The sequence below is a fragment of the Schistocerca nitens genome, chromosome 7, assembly GCF_023898315.1.
Source record: "Schistocerca nitens isolate TAMUIC-IGC-003100 chromosome 7, iqSchNite1.1, whole genome shotgun sequence".
In the NCBI taxonomy this organism is placed as follows: Eukaryota; Metazoa; Arthropoda; class Insecta; order Orthoptera; family Acrididae; genus Schistocerca; species Schistocerca nitens.
The window spans coordinates 364,637,891-364,651,825 of NC_064620.1; the positions used below are offsets into that span (position 1 = coordinate 364,637,891).

Here is a 13,935-nt window from a genome sequence, read left to right on the forward strand (position 1 = left end):
AGTTGCGTAGAAAGTGTTGCCGCTTCTTTCGCAAATTGGGTCACACAACTGAAACGCCAATCCAATATGTGGCATCATTATGGGTCACCGCGAAAGTCCAAAGTGCATCAGAGCCCTGGTATGGTGAAAGTTAAGGTCATTCTCGTCTATGACTGTGATGGTGTTATCCTAATGCGTTACGTTCCTCCCCAGCAGACCATCGATGCACAGTATTACTGTTCGTTTTTGGAGCATCACCTGTGACCAGATTTGTGAAAGAAGCGGCGACACTTTCTATGCAACCCACCCATCATTTTGCGTGACAATGCGCGGGTGCATACAGCGCAAGCTGTAGCTGCTCTGTGTGGTCGACAGGACTGGGAAGTACTGTACCAACCACCATACTCCCCAAATGTAAGTCCTTGTGACTTTGATTTGATTCTGTAGATGAAGGAACCCCTTCGTGGCATTTGCTTCAGAACTGTTCCAGAGAATCGACAGGCAGTAGACCGCTCCATTCACACCATCAACAGAACAGACTCTGCAAACGGTATACTACACCTTCCACATCGCTGGCAATAGGTTCTACACAATGCTGGTGACTACTTTAAATGACAGTAACAGGTGCAAATATCTAACTCTTTTGTATTGGTTATGAATAAATAGTTGCCATTATTTAAGTTCCAACCCTCATATTTCCTTCCACATCGCAGCGTTTGACTATATGTTTTGGTATTCGGTATGGTGTATGTCTTTTTTTTTTACATGCACTAATTCAATTAATCTTTCAGTTTCTTCTGGTATTTCTCACATTTTCACGCCACATTCTTAGTAGAAAATCACAACCTGCCAGTTATCCACTGCAGCAAGACAGATCTAGACTGGCCAACTGTCACTGTGCTCTGACCAGGATGACTCTGCAGTATGCAATACTGGTTCAGCAGTAGTCTGTGGCCGCTGCTTGCGTAGGCTGCCCACTCCTTGTTTCATCGAATCTTTAGGTATAGTTCGCTCAAAATGTCGTGATCTAGGGCTCCTAGTTCTGGATTGGCTGAAGCCTGTACAAGTCATTCAACTTCAGGCTACAAGTTTTGTGTGTCTGGCCACTGACAACACTAGTGATCTAACACTGAAGTACTTGCATGTAGCGTACCCATTATAAAGTCCCAGCATTCATGTTATAGTACAATGTATTATTATGGATCCTTATAAGAACATGATTATACCTGAAACACATGAATGACAAGCCATTTCATGTAGAAGTTCATGGAATTCATGTACTGATATGTAGTGTGAGAATCACCTTCCAGTAGTAAGATATACACATTATCTACCTCTTACTGCCCTTCACCATCCTTAACTGTTGAGTCACTAATATTACTAATGATTAAATATAAAAGAATGGACATGTACAAGAATGAATGCTTGTTCATATGTTGAGCTCTGGATGTGCATGAAGAAAAACCGTGTATCATGCTGTCACAGATTTTATTTCTGGCATAATGAAACTGGAGAATGGAGCTCTGGACTAGTTCCTGCACTATATGAAACTGATGCCCTGTGCGTATCAACTGCGAATGAACAAGTGCAAACACATTATCTGTTTTCTCACGTTTCAATTGATTCATTTTTAACACAACATTAACAGCAACAAGTAAAGCAGTTTGTCTTGCTGTAATGGAACTGTAGCAGGTAGCAGGGGTGATTCTAGATGTTGGTGTGGGGCGGGAGAGGGGGGGGGGGGGCTAATGGCAGGGAGGGGTGGTTGGGGAATGGAATATCGCTGAAAAGGAGAGTTGGGGGTCTCCACCGACAAATTGGTAAAATTTGGTGTTGCTAAAACTAGTTTTTGGTAACTGTTCTGGAGTTCAGGTTAAAATCGTGTCTACAGAATGTGCGTGCCTGGGAAAATAATACGATTTGGCCCAGAAGTCCGGCGATTTTGAAGTTTTTGTCTGGGGTCAGCAATTTAAGTGTTGGTAGGCATACTCTGCATATTTAGCTTTCTTGATTATTGTGACCAGTACTTGTACATTAATATACATCCAATGTATATTAATATATAATAAGACGCCCATTGTAAGTTAAATGCTATTTATTGGTTTAGATATAAAGTTATTTGCTTCTATTATTCTTTTGTTAAAATGTATTTGAAATACATTGCAACCTTCATTGCTACATAATTATAAAAAAATGATTGAATCTCTTGAAGTAATATATTCACTGATTTCTTAAATACCGGTAATTTTATTAAGTGTATTATGATATACTCCATTTGGGCTTGGGTCAAATGGCTCTGAGCACTATGGGACTTAACATCTTAGGTCATCAGTCCCCTAGAACTTAGAACTAGTTAAACCTAACTAACCTAAGGACATCACGCACATCCATGCCCGAGGCAGGATTCGAACCTGCGACCATAGCAGACGCGCGGTTCCGGGCTGCGCGCCTAGAACTGCGATCCATTTGGGGGGGGGGGGGGGGGGGGGGGGCGGAGGGGCTCTAGCCCACATAGCCTCCCCCCTCCCGTTGCCATTGCCCCTGAACTACTGTAGTATGGTAATAAAATTAGCTACAAGGTATCACACAAGTCGTAAAGTAGAGAAGTTGTATTAGGAAATGAAGTTTTATGACTTTACAAAATTTATGTTTACTAAGTGGACCGACAAATGGGGTGGGTGGAGGATAAAGCCATGCGTGGGGTAAAACCCCACAATGAGTTTTTGAATGCATGGCTTTTATAACACTGAAGGATATCTGAATATGAAAACGTAAAAATATTTACATATACTGATGTAACATGATTGTATTTCTATGTAAGATTGTAAACAACTTAATTACAAGAAATTTTATTGTAACCAGCCTTGGCTATGAATTGACTACATCAATACAAGGTATACTATTAATGGATTAATAAAAAAATTGAATTGAATTGAAATGAATGTCATCGATTCAGGTTTTGACCACCCGGTAGCAGGTTTGTTGTATTGCAGTTTATTGATCCACGAAAGTTCGTCCCAGCAGGTCACTCCAGAGGTGAAAAAATGACTTCAGTCTGTTTTATACTACTTGCGTATAACTTTTCTCATGTTTTACTTGAACATCGCATTATGTAGGGTTTGAAAAGAAGAATCAACGAATTATTTGTTGACAGTACTGCATTTAGGCTTCACTTTCGTTTGGAAATAATTGTTCAATTTGGCTCTCGAAATCAACAAAGGCGTGTTTGTCAGAAAATAACTAAATGGGGCAAATTCACGCAGGTGATTCGGGGTAAATCCCCATAGCTCCATCAATGTGACGACAATTCTTCAATGATAACCCCCGCGTAAAATGACATTCGACCCACGCCGCTTCAGATTATCTCACCTGAAGGTAAAATAAAGATTTAGAAAAAACTTTCCGGCAAAGCATGCCGTCTGTGCTTCTGACGTCGACACCCAATAAAGGACGAATGGAACAAGAAAGTATGCAGAAAGAAAAGCTTGCTACTGAGAAGGGACGTGGCAAAGAAAAAAAATGAGCGTGCTACAGAAACAAAAAGAAGTAAGCCTATCGCCCCCCCCCCCCCCACATTGGGGGGACGCCCGCATTGCTGCCCCCCACCACCAGTAAGCCCACACACTACTCGATATTCGTTTCTTTCGTCAGTTGACTCAACTTAATCGAATAGTTGTACTTTCCTATGTAGCTTGAGCATAAACGCCCTTAATGATCGTGGTTCTGTCGTGCCAGCGTTGATTATTTGTCCTAGATCTGACTATCTTACTTTGCACACGCTGTACAAAGTATTTGCTAGCCCACCTGCATCTATTTATTTATTTATTATCATCCCAATGATCACATTTGTGATATAGGATTTGTCAGGATACGTTTTAACAACTATACAATATCTTTACAAACAATTTTCTATGCTGAATTCATATGAATCTATCTTATGTTTAATACAATATACAACTAATTATAACATAATTTCTTATGTGATTGATAGATCTATTCCTTGATATGATTTCATTTGTCACATTTATGATATCATATATTCTTATACAGTTGAGCAGAGCTATTCATTTATACTGTAGTGACATTTGTTAAGCATGTGGTTCTTAATCTTCTTCTGTGCTTGATAGACATTTTCATTGACGTAATTTCATTTGTCACATTAACTTAAACATACATTCTTATACAGTTGCGCAGAAATATTAACTAATGCTGTAATAACATTTGTCAAGTATGTGGATCTTTATATTCTAATAAAGTTGAGCATAGAAATTCACTTACACCATAATAACATTTGTCAAGCATGTGATTCTTTATAACAGTTTTAAATGTATCCTCATTTTCCAGCTCTTTGATATGTTTTGGTTGTTGTTGTTGTTGTTGTGGTCTTCAGTCCTGAGACTGGTTTGATGCAGCTCTCCATGCTACTCTATCCTGTGCAAGCTTCTTCATCTCCCAGTATCTACTGCAACCTACATCATTCTGAATCTGCTTAGTGTATTGATCTCTTGGTCTCCCTCTACGATTTTTACCCTCCACGCTGCCCTCCAATGCTAAATTTGTGATCCCTTGATGCCTCAAAACATGTCCTACCAACCGATCCCTTCTTCTAGTCAAGTTGTGCCACAAACTTCTCTTCTCCCCAATCCTATTCAATACCTCCTCATTAATTACGTGATCTACCCACCTTATCTTCAGCATTCTTCTGTAGCACCACATTTCGAAAGCTTCTATTCTCTTCTTGTCCAAACTGGTTATCGTCCATGTTTCACTTCCATACATGGCTACACTCCATACAAATACTTTCAGAAACGACTTCCTGACACTTAAATCTATACTCGTTGTTAACAAATTTCTCTTCTTCAGAAACGCTTTCCTTGCCATTGTCAGTCTACATTTTATATCCTCTCTACTTTGACCATCATCAGTTATTTTACTCCATAAATAGCAAAATCCTTTACTACATTAAGTGTCTCATTTCCTAATCTAATCCCCTCAGCATCACCCGATTTAATTTGACTACATTCCATTATCCTCGTTTTGCTTTTGTTGATGTTCATCTTATATCCTCCTTTCAAGACACTGTCCATTCCGTTCAACTGCTCTTCCAAGTCCTTTGCTGTCTCTGACAGAATTACAATGTCATCGGCGAACCTCAAAGTTTTTACTTCTTCTCCATGAATTATAATACCTACTCCGAATTTTTCTTTTGTTTCCTTTACTGCCTGCTCAATATACAGATTCAATAACATAGGGGAGAGGCTACAACCCTGTCTCACTCCTTTCCCAACCACTGCTTCCCTTTCATGCCCCTCGACTCTTATAACTGCCATCTGGTTTCTGTACAAATTGTAAATAGCCTTTCGCTCCCTGTATTTTACCCCTGCCACCTTCAGAATTTGAAAGAGAGTATTCCAGTTAACATTGTCAAAAGCTTTCTCTAAGTCTACAAATGCTAGAAACGTAGGTTTGCCTTTTCTTAATCTTTCTTCTAAGATAAGTCATAAGGTTAGTATTGCCTCACGTGTTCCAGTATTTCTACGGAATACAAACTGATCTTCCCCGAGGTCGGCTTCTACCAGTTTTTCCATTCGTCTGTAAAGAATTCGCGTTAGTATTTTGCAGCTGTGACTTATTAAACTGATAGTTCGGTAATTTTCACATCTGTCAACACCTGCTTTCTTTGGTATTGGAATTATTGTATTCTTCTTGAAGTCTGTGGGTATTTCGCCTGTCTCATACATCTTGCTCACCAGATGGTAAAGTTTTGTCATGACTGGCTCTCCCAAGGCCATCAGTAGTTCTAATGGAATGTTGTCTACTCCCGGGGCCTTGTTTCGACTCAGGTCTTTCAGTGCTCTGTCAAACTCTTCACGCAGTATCGTATCTCCCATTTCATCTACATCCTCTTCCATTTCCATAATATTGTCCTCAAGCACATCGCCCTTGTATAAACCCTCTATATACTCCTTCCACCTTTTTGCCTTCCCTTCTTTGCTTAGAACTGGGTTGCCATCTGAGCTTTTGATATTCATACAAGTGGTTCTCTACTCTCCAAAGGTCTCTTTAATTTTCCTGTAGGCAGTATCTATCTTACCCCTAGTGAGACAAGCCTCTACATCCTTACATTTGTCCTCTAGCTATCCCTGCTTAGCCATTTTGCACTTTCTGTCGATTTCATTTTTGAGACGTTTGTATTCCCTTTTGCCTGCTTCATTTACTGCATTTTTATATTTTCTCCTTTCATCAATTAAATTCAATATTTCTTCTGTTACCCAAGGATTTCTATTAGCCCTCGTCTTTTTACCTACTTGATCCTCTGCTGCCTTCACTACTTCATTCCTCAGAGCTACCCATTCTTCTTCTACTGTATTTCTTTCCCCCATTCCTGTCAATTGTTCCCTTATGCTCTCCCTGAAACTCTCTATAACCTCTGGTTCTTTCAATTTATCCAGGTCCCATCTCCTTAAATTCCCACCTTTTTGCGGTTTCTTCAGTTTCAATCTGCAGTTCATAACCAATAGATTGTGGTCAGAATCCACATCTGCCCCTGGAAATGTCTTACAATTTAAAACCTGGTTCCTAAATCTCTGTCTTACCATTATATAATCTATCTGATACCTATTAGTATCTCCAGGATTCTTCCAGGTATACAACCTTCTTTTATGATTCTTGAACCAAGTGTTAGCTATGATTAAGTTATGCTCTGTGCAAAATTCTACAAGGCGGCTTCCTCTTTCATTTCTTCCCCCCAATCCATATTCACCTACAATGTTTCCTTCTCTCCCTTTTCCTACTGACGAATTCCAGTCACCCATGACTATTAAATTTTCGTCTCCCTTCACTACCTGAATAATTTCTTTTATCTCGTCATACATTTCATCAATTTCTTCATCATCTGCAGAGCTAGTTGGCATATAAACTTGTACTACTGTAGTAGGCATGGGCTTTGTGTCTATCTTGGCCACAATACTGCGTTCACTATGCTGTTTGTAGTAGCTAACCCGCACTCCTATTTTTTTATTCATTATTAAACCTACTCCTGCATTACCCCTATTTGATTTTGTATTTATAAATCCGTAATCACCTGACCAAAAGTCTTGTTCCTCCTGCCACCGAACTTCACTAATTCCCACTATATCTAACTTTAACCTATCCATTTCCCTTTTTAAATTTTCTAACCTACCTGCCCGATTAAGGGATCTGACATTCCACGCTCCGATCCGTAGAATGCCAGTTTTCTTTCTCCTGATAACGACATCCTCTTGAGTAGTCCCTGCCCGGAGATCTGAATGGGGGACTATTTTACCTCCGGAATATTTTACCCAAGAGGACGCCATCATCATTTAATCATACAGTAAAGCTGCATGTCCTCGGGAAAAATTACGGCTGTAGTTTCCCCTTGCTTTCAGCCGTTCGCAGTACCAGCACAGCAAGGCCGTTTTGGTTAATGTTACAAGGCCAGATCAGTCAATCATCCAGACTGTTGCCCCTGCAACTACTGAAAAGGCTGCACTAAAAAATTTGATGCCTTGATTACATACATGCTTCTGACTTCAGGTCCTTGTTACAGCTTGTAAGTGGAGATCTTTACATTGCCGTGTATCATAATTATGGTAGTCTGTATTGGTTTTCAATTTTGTTCTATTGCTACAGTAGATAGAAGTTTTTCAGTACAAAGACATGGCTGAGATCGACAATGAAGGAGGATCGACTTAATGACTAAGCTCTGTTGAACACTCACCCTGACATTGATTGCCATATTGACTAAGTAATTAACCAATTTTCCAGGAACAATAGGTGCATATAATTCATCATTTAACAAAGAAAGCCACAATTGTAATTTTTTATATGATAAGATGGCATAGTCGTGTATATGTGTATAATCAGTTTAAATAAAACTTTCTTAAGCTTTGCATGTGGCTTGATTACTTTTTACTACGGTAAAAGTAAAGGCAGCTCAAGATATCTTTAGCACCTCCTCTGAGGTTTTTCTGTATTCGCCAGTGGACCAAACTCTTCGCAGGCAGATTCAGACTTCTCACATCATGACAGTAGCACAGTGCAAATATGGAGTTACTATTTGGCGAAGAAGATTCTAAAGAGGACGAAGAACACGAGTCTGCGACTTCAAGTAACTAAATGTATGGGCAGCTACAGCCCGATCCACGGACGATGGCGATTCGCGTAGGTCGAGACAAGGACAAATTGCATTGTTGCCGGTTGCAAGCGTCAGTTTTACGTGGACACATGTGCTTTGCGCTTGGTGAAAGCTTGTATCCCGCAAATTATGTCTCCCGCTTGCTTGTGTAGAATTTTTCGTTCACCACTACCACGGCCACGACAGCTCGCAAGAGATGGAATAAAAATTCACTAAATTACTCGCTATGATCGCGTATTAAGTTCGCATTGCATATTCACAGCTGAGCGCTCAGAACACTAGTGAACGCACATTGGCTGTCGGTGAACGCGTGACGTAGGTGCATAGAAGGAAGAATCAGAAGACCTAACAAAGTACGTTATTTACTAGATACCTAGGTAGCTTAGCCTTAGTAATTGAACTCTTTCAGGTTAACCTACTAATCTTCATTTCGTTGAGATTAAAGTATTTTTGTACAAGTATTTTTAAGCATGATGTTCAAAATTTACGAGACATTTTAGTTCAATATTGTGTTGAGTAATTTGGTTACAGTACAATAATGTTAACAAAGGGCTATTTCAACAGTTTTTGTTATGCGGTCATCCGTATTTCCAATGGGGCCAAGACCCGCACAGAGCTGGAATTTTTATGAGTCATAGGTAACAATTCAACCTATGACTTCAGTTTGAAATCGCAGGAAAATGTACCCTTCATCTATCATAATATTAGAAAAAACTTAAAATTGCGGGGGTTTACTCCCACCTACCCTACTATTGTCAATACACACCTGATACACACTATTACTCATGTCGTCAGGTTAATGTTATCGCATTGTTGCAGAAGGAAAACATGAAAAATAATTTACATTCTTTCAGCGTATTGGTGTGAATGGGATTAGAACCATTCTGTGTATTGAGGTTTTGCATTTAGATGACTTCAAAGACTTACAAGCCTCCTTTTTTATTTTAGGAGCTAAACCATTCCCAAATGGTTTGGTGAGAGCTACTCTCTGGGCAATCGAATTTCATTGTGTATCATGCACAGCCACACAGAGATAACAACAGCAGTGGTCTGATATCACTGTACAAAAATTTAGTATTAGAGAGAATGAGTCATCATCTGCTCCTGAAATGTTTGTTCAAACCACATTATCACAAACAGAAGCCTTGAGTTGCGTTTACCAGGCTACAGCTTGTGTTGTGTTCCTACTTTTAGAAACAGGTAACTCGTTTGTATTCGTACAGAATTCATTCTGGACGTATTCATTACTTTTTGGCTTCATAGCGTTTCATTTGGCGTAAAAGATATTGTAAACACTGCGCTCGGCCTTGATGCGACGATATCTGTGGATTTAGCCTTGGCGAGTTGACAGGTGGACGTCTGCGATTATTGACAAACACAGTGGTGGTAGGTCCTTTGTTTTGTTACGGCAGGTCGAAAACCGAGGACTTTAGGGATGCTGTTTATTGGAATGGTTTGCTGAATTATTTGTGGATTCACAAGGTAAATGTGTTTTTCACTTTCTATTTAACCTGCAATCTGTCAGCAGCTTCTGAATTATAAAATTCTTAGGTTGTTGGAAGCGTATTTCACTCATTCTAATCACTTCAGGGAACATTTCGTGTGAACGCCTTTGTTAACAATAAAGCAAAAATTCGCTTATAAACCCAAGGCCCAGAAGCTTGGCTGCAATTTTGATCGCCTAAAAAGTGAAAATAGACATGTGACAGCCTCTAACAGTAATTTGACAACTCGTGTGTATTCCGTCTGCAGCGAGAAATCTTTTTGTATGAAAGATTTACATTTAATACTGTTGTTACACTAGGCAACTTACATATTTGCAACGTAGTGACATTATTTCTTCGCTCGATGAAATATTTATTGGAGAGAGATCACAAGCAATATGTTAATAAATATAATTTTCGTTTGCGACTACTGACGTTGTTCCATATTACATGACTGAACTATTGGTATTTGTATGCCTGAAATGCACTTTTTCTTTTGATGAATATATTGGTTGATGATGTGTGTTTGCTTCGTTTTTGCAATCGCACTGGCGTCATCCACATATCTGCACACCAGTTGAGAAGCAGCATGGGAGATATCACTCCTTTACAACAACTAAAAGTGAATATATCTAATTGGTCGTTCTGCCTGAAGCACAGTTACGTTTGTTTGCATGTGATTCTTTAGTTACACATGTGATTGCTTAGTTTTTTTATGTTTGTGATGCCGAGGATCAGCTTTATATTGTTTGGGTGCCAGCATACTCTACACACTTGAAATCATATAGTGGTTTCCTGAAATGTTTAGGACTATAGTTTTATATTCGCTGTTTTTTTTTTTTTTTTAAACACTTGTTAAGTGTACATGATGTAGTGACAAAGGTTTCTCTCATTGCATTTCTTAAAGAAATTTTTGTTGTCTGTTGTAATCTAAGTCTTTTGAAGTTAATTTTAGTGAACTGTTAAATTCATGATGAAAATACTTTTTATGGGATTTATTCAAATCTTATTTTGTTAGAAAAATGCTGTATGTTGTTAGAAACAATACACATTGTCACTTTACGACATGTCTTAGATATTCCACTTGAAGGAACCCTCACTTTTCATACTAGCTTAGAGGTTTTTCCGTTTTTATTCATTTGTTTATTTATTTGCATCTTTCACAGAAAGCCTTGATAGCAAATATTTGCTACAAGTAATTTGGATGAAAGATGTATCTATGTCAGTGCACAGTGATTAGTGTATAGCTGTCCTTGCTTGCTAGATGCTAATTATGAATGCAGCAACAGAATTAAACAGGATTTCCTTTAGAATCTTTACACTGAATTGTTATTTCTGCTTATTACACATTGTTTTGGTAGAGTTGGCATATATAGAAATTTTTTAAATTATGGTCTACTATTTTTGTTGAAGTAAGTACACATTAAATGTGCATAATTGTGCCCTGTGTCACATGTTTGGTGACAGTAATAAGCCTTGCCAATTTTCAGGTAAGTCTTTTCTTGCAACATAGGAATTATTTAATTGTGGAAGAATTTTACAAGCAGGAAAAAGTTAATAAGCCTAAACAATTTCATAGTCGATTTCTTTCACTGTGACCAATGATGCATTATCACTTAATTTAAAAGCAAGTTCTACCAGTTTCTTTTTGTTTACAGAAGTAGGGTACTTATGCAGACAATGGAGGGAAATTAATTGTATCAGATTATGAGAATTTTTTGTTGTTGAATTCCCTCCACTTAAAATGCAGGGACGTATATAAAGTTACTGAAGTACTTGGCATTTAGAAGAATGTTTCAGTTGTAAGTAAACTATAATTGTGCAGGATCCTGTAATAATAATTCATGTTCTGTGCTGTTATTTTGTTGAGTCCTCCACCTTTATCTTATTGGTTATTGATAGATCTCTTTCATTCATAAACCATACATGCACGATACTTACGTATGCACTTCACAGGATTTAACAGGTTCATTCAAAAGGCAGAAAATAAATTGTATACAGACTCAGGTTGAGTACATGAACAGTGCATAGCACCCAAAAATTTGTTTATTAGTGAAGAAATTATAAACTGCAGCAGTTACAAACAGATAAGTAACCTTGTTGACACATGCAAACACTTCACCACTGTTATCCATTTATCTTGAGGTTAGGAAATCAAATAATTGTACTGCATGTAGTAGTTCCATGAAGTTTATATTGCCCAGTAAGTCTAAATGATAGATTTTCCAAAAACATAAACAAGTATGAAGGTGGTTTTGTCAGAAAAGCTAAGACTGATTTTCTGACATATTTTGTCAGTTGAGTAGTGATATGTTTCACATGATCTTTATAGTATGTGAGTGCCTCATTACACAACCGCTTGTTACAATATCATATTTTCCAGACCTGTATCTGGAAACATTGACAAAGGTGGCTAAGTGTTAAGGCACTTGACTCTTATCCTTAGAGGACGGCAATTTAATTAATTTCATATCGCTGAAAAAAAATCCTGGGATATTGCCTTTAGAAGAGCACAGCCAATTTCCTTCCACTTCCCTTCTCAATCCGAGCTAGCCCTCCGTTTTTAATGATCTTTCCACTGACCATACATCAAAGGCCACTTTTCCTTTGTCTTTCTGTCATTGGACAGATATTTGTATTCAAAGGAATCAAAATGGCATAGTGGGTAAAATTATGAGCTTATATTCACTTTGACAAGTTTTCAGTGCAGTGCATGTTGAATCTATTTCAGGTTTCACAGAGTTTTTCTAAAAGTGACAGTGGCTCCTTTAGAATGGTTGTGACCAGTTTTCTGGTCTATTCTTGTGTGACTGAGATTGTGCTTTTATAATTTGATATTAAAGTCTATCCTTCCCTTTCAAAAAGCATCAAGAGAAAGGTGGGTGGGGATAGGGATGATATGTTGACTGTCAGTGACCACCAATTTTTGTTCAGCATTTTATATTATTGTGCCAATTATGGGATTCATCCATAATATATATTTCCAGGAAACCCACATGGACCACTTGCTGTGGAAAAAAAAGTAGTATAGACTTGGATACTTGTTTCATCAAACACGGTCTTTGGATCCACTGTTCTAAAATCACTGCTTTCTGATTCTGGAGGTGGAAACATCCTTTCAAAATAGGCCCATATATACACAAGACTCTTAATCATTCAGCAGGTTGTAATTTATGCTGGTTTGTACCATTTTTGCTTAAGTCACTGTGTTCCCTAATCCTCTTTCATATTTCAGTTCTTTTCTGCCTCACTGTCTACAAATATCTCTCTCCCTGCATAATATTTACTTTGTTTTACTTTTTTCTTTCATGTCACACAGGTTTCTTGCCCTATTGGACACTTTTATTTTAACCCTGTGACTTTATCTGTCCTTTCAGACTTATCCACTACTGGTACTGACATCTCGTGATTGGTATTTTGTAATTTGTTACTTAGCAGTCACTTAATCTTCCTTTGCACATCTCTCTCTCTCTCTCTCTCTCTCACTCTCACTCTCACTCTCACTCACACACACACACACACACACACACACACACACACACACACACACACACACACAGTGTGTGTGTGTCTCTTTCTCTTTTCATCTGTGATATGGAATGTCTTTTTTCATTTATTCCGGCTTATGAACTACTCTCCTTTCCATTTTTTCTTACCTAAACAGTTATGTGCATAACAGCTTGTTGTTTTCAGGTCTTAAAGCACTGCTAGAAGTGAAAGTAGAGATAAGACACAGAAAAAAAATCTTAGGACTGGCCAAGCATCAGACCTTGAACTTTGTTAATTTGTAATGAAGCACTATTTAAAATATCTGTGTCAAGTTAGTTACTGTACCTATTAACTCATCCAAGCTCTCTCTTAAGTTTCTTTTCTTGTACTGGGTGGTAGCTTTAAAAAGCTTGCAGGAATGTGGATCCCATCGTAATAATAGCCTACATACAGGTCTAGTTGTTTCTCTGGCAAATTGGAGAAGTAACATACCAGTCCTGACCAGGCATTAGATGGAGAAAGGACACCAGATTATCCATTAAGTTTGCCCTGAAGATTGTGTTATAAGCACCAGTTGGGTTCTGTTAAATGTGCTGTATTATTGTCAGATCTGCAGCCAGATTGTACAGTAATCTTGACAAAATTTTTCAGTGGTTCATCTGTCTGCCAACTTTCTGGTGAGTGTTAGCAACCAGTACTCTTATCTAAAGATGAAGGATATAAGGACGGCTGAAGTATTGTGTCAAGATGTCCATATAATCTGGCTGCAGACTTGTCAAGAATGTAATCAATTAAATATGCAGTAAAAGTTCACTTAGTCACATC

The 13,935-nt window shown here is 38.3% G+C and overlaps 2 protein-coding genes across 4 annotated transcripts in view; both read left to right on the forward strand.

Annotated features, from left to right (window-relative positions):
- LOC126195284 (kelch domain-containing protein 3) overlaps positions 1-13,935 on the forward strand; it is a 169,310-nt gene that overhangs the window by 150,302 nt on the left and 5,073 nt on the right. The gene's annotated exons all lie outside the window — the stretch shown is intronic.
- LOC126195282 (proton-coupled amino acid transporter-like protein pathetic) overlaps positions 9,487-13,935 on the forward strand; it is a 269,764-nt gene continuing 265,315 nt past the window's right edge. The window contains exon 1 of one of the 3 annotated variants that reach the window (XM_049933824.1): positions 9,487-9,619. The gene's annotated coding sequence lies outside the window, so the exon portion shown is untranslated. The remainder of the gene's footprint in view (positions 9,620-13,935) is intronic. The other 2 variants (XM_049933822.1, XM_049933820.1) reach the window with 2 other exon arrangements.